General features: G+C 44.1%; 1 long non-coding RNA gene across 1 annotated transcript; it reads right to left on the bottom strand.

Moving 5' to 3' along the window:
• Positions 1-407: 407 nt before the first annotated feature.
• LOC137864420 (uncharacterized) lies at positions 408-1,147 on the bottom strand. The gene is made up of 2 exons (XR_011101504.1): positions 1,046-1,147; positions 408-522 (listed from the first exon to the last, which is right to left on the bottom strand). It is a non-coding gene; the product is annotated as an uncharacterized lncRNA (long non-coding RNA).
• Positions 1,148-7,189: the final 6,042 nt, after the last annotated feature.

The raw sequence follows: 7,189 nt of genomic DNA, 5'->3' as shown, positions 1-7,189 counted from the left end.
AGTGAAGCATCTTTTCTGCATAGCATTGCCTGCAATTGCTCTTTTTGACCTCATTTTGCCTTGATGCCTGCATTACTCACTCTGAATCTGGCTGCCTACCTTGCTCTCCAGCCTCATGTCTCTACTTATTTGTGTTAAGAGAAGGACACATGGACAAAATCACCGGAGCAGTGCCAAAGCTGTAACCCAACCCTGTGTGTTCTGAGAACAGCAGAGAAAAGACGACATTTTGGTGGGGAGAGAGGGAAGGAAAGGGGGGCTGCAATGAGGAATCAGCTAATTAGCCTCATCTACATTTCAGCTACATGGTTCATGGGTACTAAATCATTCCTGACATATTTAGGTTGCCATTTATTACCAAAATTATTCAATGTGAGTTTGCCATTTAGGACGTGTTAAGAAAAATACTTATGCCTTCAGAGTGACTCCAGCTCGGATCCCTTCTGACATAAGGGCACCAGCAGGCCCATGGTTTAAGTGCACGTGTACCTGAGGAACCCTGGCACACAGCTGGATGCACAGCTGTAACAGACAGGACGACAGGGCTGGGTTCAGATGCAGACACGGGTGCTCATAGGTGCCTTCTTAGTTAAGCAAATAAATAAATAAATGAAAAGGAAAGGTAATAATATCACCACTCTCCCCCCCCCCAAAGCTACAAATGACTATCTCCTGCTGCAGTCATCTTAGCATTCAGCTCAGTATTCCTGAGATGTAGTGAAGATTTTACATGCCTAAAAACTTCACTTCGAACTTACAGACTTGAAGCTGTATAATCACAATGGAAACGTAGCCTTGTGCCAGAAGATACACACAGCTATGCATACACACACGTGCTTCCCATGACTATTAAACAGTCTTATATTTTTACTTAACACTTCATCGTTCATTGATAGATCACCCACACTACTTTCAGGCATATCTCTGCCCAAAGCAAAATATTAATTCAAGCCATTACCACGTCCCTGAGTGGCAGATTTATGGTGCCACTCGGCAGACAAGACCTACTGGAGAGTAGCAACATCCACCTGAACTTGACACCTACCTGAGCTTCTTCCTCTATGTCTGCTTAGTTCCTTCCAAAGCTCAGCTTCACTCACAACCTGCATTTTGAATCTCAGCCCTATTAAAGCCTCCTATCCTTTCAGGTGAAACCACTAGCCTGGATTACCACACCCCTCCCTCCTCACCAAGCCTTAATACTTGGGGACAGTGACATCACAAATGCAAGGAGATTGCAGCTGACTAATACGAGCCTGCCTTCGAAACAGTACATCTGTACACGGTATTTCCATTAGGTTGTGTCTCCGCTCAGATCACCACCAGTCTGGCAGTTGTGTCTCGGATCACCAGTACTACCACTTTCCTCTTTTCTGCTGTGCTCTCATTGCTTGGCTAATGAAGAAATGAGATTTATCACACTGTGCAACTGTGGGTGTTCACCTCTGTAGGTCTCCATTTAATAACTTTAAGATGCAATGGCTAATTTTAAAGAAAATTTGACAAAGCAGCTGAGGTCTCAGAGATATGAAGTTCACGCAGGTTTTATGAAAAGAAAAAAAAAGATTCCTGGACAGAGGAAACTGCTCTTATTAATGTCTCCCACAGAGAAAATGCTAATAACCTCGCCCTTTATTAGACATTAGAGAGTCGATGTAGAAAAGAAATGCTGGACTCTCAGCTCCACCAATCCTGCTGTTTGTGGGAAAATTATATAATGTGGATAGAGCTTGATCTGGGCCACCACAGCCAAAGATAACTCTAAGAGTTGCCTGTACATGCTCTCAGAACTTAGGAAACAAAGCCCACCCTACATTTGAGGTGAAATTCCCCATGTTGGTGACAGGCTGAAGATGAATTTTAATGCTATATTTTCAGTTGACCAGTTCCTCTGCCACTGAAAATCAGCGTGACTCCAAAGGCGTGAAGAAAGCAAAGCTGAATTTCACCACTTCACTCCTTGTTATTGTTGGGAATATATTCATTCATCCATCTCTGACTTCAAAGGGGAAAACAAAATTAGCCTTTTTCAAAAAGAAAAATCGAAGTGGGAGGGGTTAGTTGGTAAAATGTTTCTAGTGAATGGGTCTTGATTTTGCAACTGGCTTCCAACTGAGTCCAAGGCAGTCTGAATTTGACTTTCAGGCTATCTGCTGAGCTATTTTCCCAGGCATTGAAACAGATGAGATATAACTGCAGTTTCATCCCCTAGCCAGGGCCAGTTTCCTATCAGAGGTGCAAATTCAGATTTATCTACTACAAGAAGCTTAATAAAAAACACCCTTTTCCCCCTCCCCCAGTCATTGGTTATCATAAACAAATCCCTCAGCAGAAGCTAAAAAGAAGATACTTTGAGGTTAAAAGCAGCCTTTAAAAGAAAATGATGTTGTACATCATCCCAAAATTTAATATGACTTTATGCACAATAGTAATGTGCCTGGTAATGCAAAGATTTTTCTAAAGTAGCTTAATAACAATCCAATATTCTCTTCCTTAAAAAATGAAAATGTATGTCAAAAAGAGATCTAATGTAGCTGCATCTTGTATCCATTGATGGAGAGAGCTGATTTACATAGATAGCATTTAACATACTATCATCATTATCCTATCAGTCTTCTGTCTAATCTGGAAGCCTTGAGACAGAGTTCTCAATGTTCTCTGAGGTAAAAAAAAATACCAACCAAAATGATGGTAAAGGGGGAGAAAAAAATCAGCGAGGGACAGATGAATATCAAATCAGATGAGATAAAAATGGGATTTTTTTTTTATTTTTTTTTTTTTTAGCCAGCATAGTATGAGCTTAAAATGCTGAAGAGTGGGTAAAACAAATAATGTTTAAGACTGTAGCATAGGGTACCACAATGATGGGGAATAAAAGAGAGAATTATGTTAATGGTTGGGTCTGCATGCGCTTGTGGAGACTGCTCCAAGATTGCTTGTGATGGTTTGAGGGATACAGATAGATAGTGTGGATCTCTGAAATACAGGCGGTGTATAATATTCATTTTCTTTCCCTCTTGGCCCCTTTAACATGAGTTTAATGCTCGTGCGGGGTGTGAGCAGCTGAAGGAGGCCTTCTAGTGTGGCAGTGATGGTGTCTGGTGGGCTGTCCCCACTGAAGTAGGAGAGGTTTTGTGCTTCTCTCTATTAAATTGCTCACCTTCCGAACAAATGCATGGTCATGGCAACACTTCCTACCCCTAATTCTCCTCTCCCACATTCATCGCCTTTCATTAAAAACCACCAGCACCTGCACCCTTCCCAGCCACTGTGTCTCCCTTGAGCTGCCAGAGGCTGACCCCAAATCCTACAAGCTGCTCCCTGGCAGCGGGGCCGGCCCTGCAGTCGCAGCACCCACTTCTCACCACTGCTGCAGGACTCCACTTTTCAGGGTAGAGGAGAAGAATCAGTGCTTTTGTTTGTCCAGAACTCTTTTCTCTTACAAACAAGGCAACTCAGAGAGAAGTGATTCAGAAAGGTGTGTGAGGAGCTCAGGGCCGGGCTCGTGGCAGCAGGCTAGGCCTTCAAAAACAGCAGTAAAAACCCAGCAGCCATGGTAACCGTGTGGGCTTCCTGTCAGGTGCCATTAGGCCTTGTGGCTGCCTTTGCTGCTCTCCACGCCTTTAAACTCTTACCGAGTGCCTTAACTGCAGTGGCACGAGCAAGGCCAGCACTCAGACCTGATGCTGGGCTCCATCCTGGAGGCACCAGGGCTGTGCTCTCCTCCCTACAGCTCTCCATGCTCCCGCTGTGGGCTGCATCCCTCCACACCCTCCCTCTACCCCTGCTCATATTGAGCCGGATGGGATATGGGACTGCTGCTGCCCCTATTTTAAACTGGACCATAAGTCAACGAGGGTTTTCCATATGGTCTTATAGGGAACGTTGTTGCCCAAGTGATACCCTATCCACTGGGTCATCCCGCTTCTGCTGCCAGTCCTTGGCTCGTGCCCCCCTGCTTGCCTGTTTGACAGATTGGCTCCCGCAGTCCAAACTAAACAACTTGCATGATGCAAGGATGTGGTCGCCCTCTTTGTCTGAGAAGGCATGGCAGGAATTCCCGCAGCGGAAGAGCCCCGGGCACTGATCCAAATCTGCCTTGAGCAAGAGCGGAAGCTTTTCCCGCAGACTTCAGTGTCATTTGGATCTGGTCCTTCAAGAAAAGAAGGAGAAAAAAGTAACGTCTCCAGCAGAAAGCAAGCATGTACCTCTGCCTGCACCCCGCTTGCTGTACAGGTGCCCCCCATGACCATGAGGCAGCCTTGCTCATAAGAAGGCGATACAAAAAAAAATAAAAATGAACTGATGGCTTTGACCCAGAGTGAGCACAGTGAACCCGAGGGTGCTGAAAAAAAAAAGTGAGCGTCCCCCCTGTGTTGCCTCTCACCACACGTGTCCCCATGTTGTGTGGCTGCTCAGCTCTCCACGTAATGCTGCATCTGCCCCTGCATAGAAGCAAGTATGATGCAATACGAAGCCTGGGCTAGTCACTGCACCTAATTATGAGGAAGAATAGAGCAAATTATACCCTTACATGGACATGGAGTGCCAAAGCCATGCTGCTACTGGCAGAGTTCCCCTGTGGTTGCAACTATAGAGCGCCCAGCAGGGATTTAATCCTGTTGTAAGTAGCATTATCTTGAGCTTGGATATTTGTTCTGGGCTTCACAGGGCTAGCAGTGGGGATCAGTCCTGCCCCCAAAACCTAGTGGCTTTCAAGGTGGGACATGATCATTTTATAAAAGGGATTATGTGTCATTGTTTGTTTGCAACCACAAAGCACCGGACTCAGAAACTCAGGAGGTGCCTTCCAGTCTTATGCTGCTGTGTTGCTAATTGAAAGAAAAGCTGCTGGTTCCCTTGTCCTCAACATTTATCATGCACAAATCCCTCAGAGATCTTGCAGGTTTCTGTGGGAGCCCAAGGATCCAGGGACACAAAAACTCTTTCTCCTTTTCTAACTCATATTTACTTTTCTCATTTTTTTATTTTTTTTTTTTTTTCAGAAGTGAAGAAAATAACTTTCAGAAGTGAAGAAAATAACTGGGACCACAAAAGATTGAGTTCCTACATTATTTTTCATAAATACACCTCACTTCACCTGCTTAGTATTGTCCTTCTCAAGCACATGCAGAGCTCACAGCAGAGCAGCAGACAGGAGACAAAATCTCAGAGATCCAGACCAGCAAGAGCCACTCTCCCTGCACCTAATCTAGACCCAGGCTCAAAAAACATGTCCAAAAAATAACTTGCACAAAGTGAGTTGCCTTGGGCAGATGAGAAAAAGTAAAAATGAGTTGCAGAAACGAGCAAGTCTTTTCCGACCAACCATTAGGTTAATTGGACTTTAAGAAAACTCTGAAGAGGAAAGTTTTGTTGAGGAGAAATAGATATAAGTATCTTATCACCTTTTGGATAAATAGGTACTGCTTTTTTGGAGAGGCTCTGCTCAAGTTATTTACCATCATTGTGGTCAAAAGCTGCTGGGCGTTGTGCCCACTCGTGCCAGTCAGGCTCACGTAAGCTAGAAGCAAGACAGAGGTTTCAGTGCAAGAAATTTAGCCTGGGAAAGCAAAGATAGGGCAAGTAGAGAGACACTTCTACATTTCTTTCAAGGATTTCTGTTGGAAGAGATCAAAAACAAGCTTTTTTTAAATACAAAAACTGATAAAGCCCTGATCCTGGAGACAGACATCTAAGCACATGCAAAGGATTTGTTGAAGACAAGCATTAGTGTTTGTAAGATAAAGCCTTTATTGATACTTAAAGTTCCATCAGTTTAACTAAATGTATTTTTAAAACTCATTTAGTGAAAACATGCAAAACCCTTGGGCAGACACTCTAAAATTGTTTTAATGGCTTTAAATTGAATTGGCTTCATGATTTCTTACTAAATTAAACTGTGCTAACTTTAAATTGTTCTGCAAGTAGCCACGGAGTAGTATGCCCAAGATTAACTAAAACAAGTTTTAAACTCAATTTCAGTCAAACCACCTTACATTTAAGTGCAGCAAAAGCTTTAAATACAGGAAAATCACTACATATAGGATAGTGACACGGCATCCAGCTAAATAAGCTGAACCTTGCTCATTGACACTCAGTTAGAATCACTTCCAAAATTGATATATTTGCTTTCTTAATTGTTCTCTGCAACGGACTGATGATAAATGGTTTTCCAGTGTAAATCTCTGCAGCTCTCACATTCATTGGAGTCTGCTGGGTTCGACACTCCACGAGGCTTAACAAGAACTTTTTAACTTTCCTTTTTGGCTTCTCCATGGCTCTCTGAAGAGAGAGCAAAAAGGTGACACTACAGTGGCAGCACCCAGAGACAGCAATGACAGCTGCACAGACTAAGATACTGAAGGAGTGACAAGTATTTCTAAAGGCTGCTTTGACAACTCATACAGGAGTTTTCCTTTAAGTTACAATCATTTTTCTGAAGCAGTAAAACTGGTGCCTGAAGGATCCAGAAGTGAAGGAACAAAGTTGTGTGAAGTTGGCAGTCTCTTACAGTGCTCATGGAGCATCAGTTATATATGCAATGCCCGAGTTGCCTCATGACCCAGTTGCTGTGCCATGGTATAGAAGCTTATTAATAAAGCTACTGATCTGCTTCTGGTGACTCCAACGCAGCAAACAGGGAGCAAACGTGGGATTATTGCCTGGGCTGCCATATCGATAACTCTCCCTCTCCCTTCTGATTCCTTTCGTTCGCCTCCAAGCATTCACAGGACCTTCCCAAGAAGTGATGTTGGGACTGCCCATGACCTTTTCTGCTCAAGGCACTTCTGGTTACTAAGAAGGATTACTGTCATCGCCACCAGTAGTTGGAGGTTTGCCTCCATTGCTCTTTTTGCACAGCCACACGGATGAGGCACGATGGTCAGTCTGATGGATGCTACAGGGAAGCACAGGACAGTCTCTTCCCCAGAACCCAGCACTGAGACGTGGCACAGGTCACTCAAGAGGACTTGCCCTTCCCAGGAGGTCACTGCCCCTCTGTTAATTAGCTTTAACAGATGAGGTGTTCAAACCTAGTGAGATTCAGACTCAGTAAATGTGTGGGAGATGGTGGGATGAATGGCACAGAAGCCCTGAAGCAACCTCACCCGTTTTCCTGCCTTGCCACAAGCAGCCTCATGTTTCCGAGGCTGCACTGAGCTTCCTCCCAGTCCTGCGCAGAAAT

Source organism: Anas acuta, chromosome 14 (genome assembly GCF_963932015.1).
Source record: "Anas acuta chromosome 14, bAnaAcu1.1, whole genome shotgun sequence".
Lineage (NCBI taxonomy): Eukaryota > Metazoa > Chordata > Aves > Anseriformes > Anatidae > Anas > Anas acuta.
The sequence above is the reverse complement of the archived record's forward strand: the minus strand, read 5'-3'. Positions and strand labels throughout refer to the sequence as shown.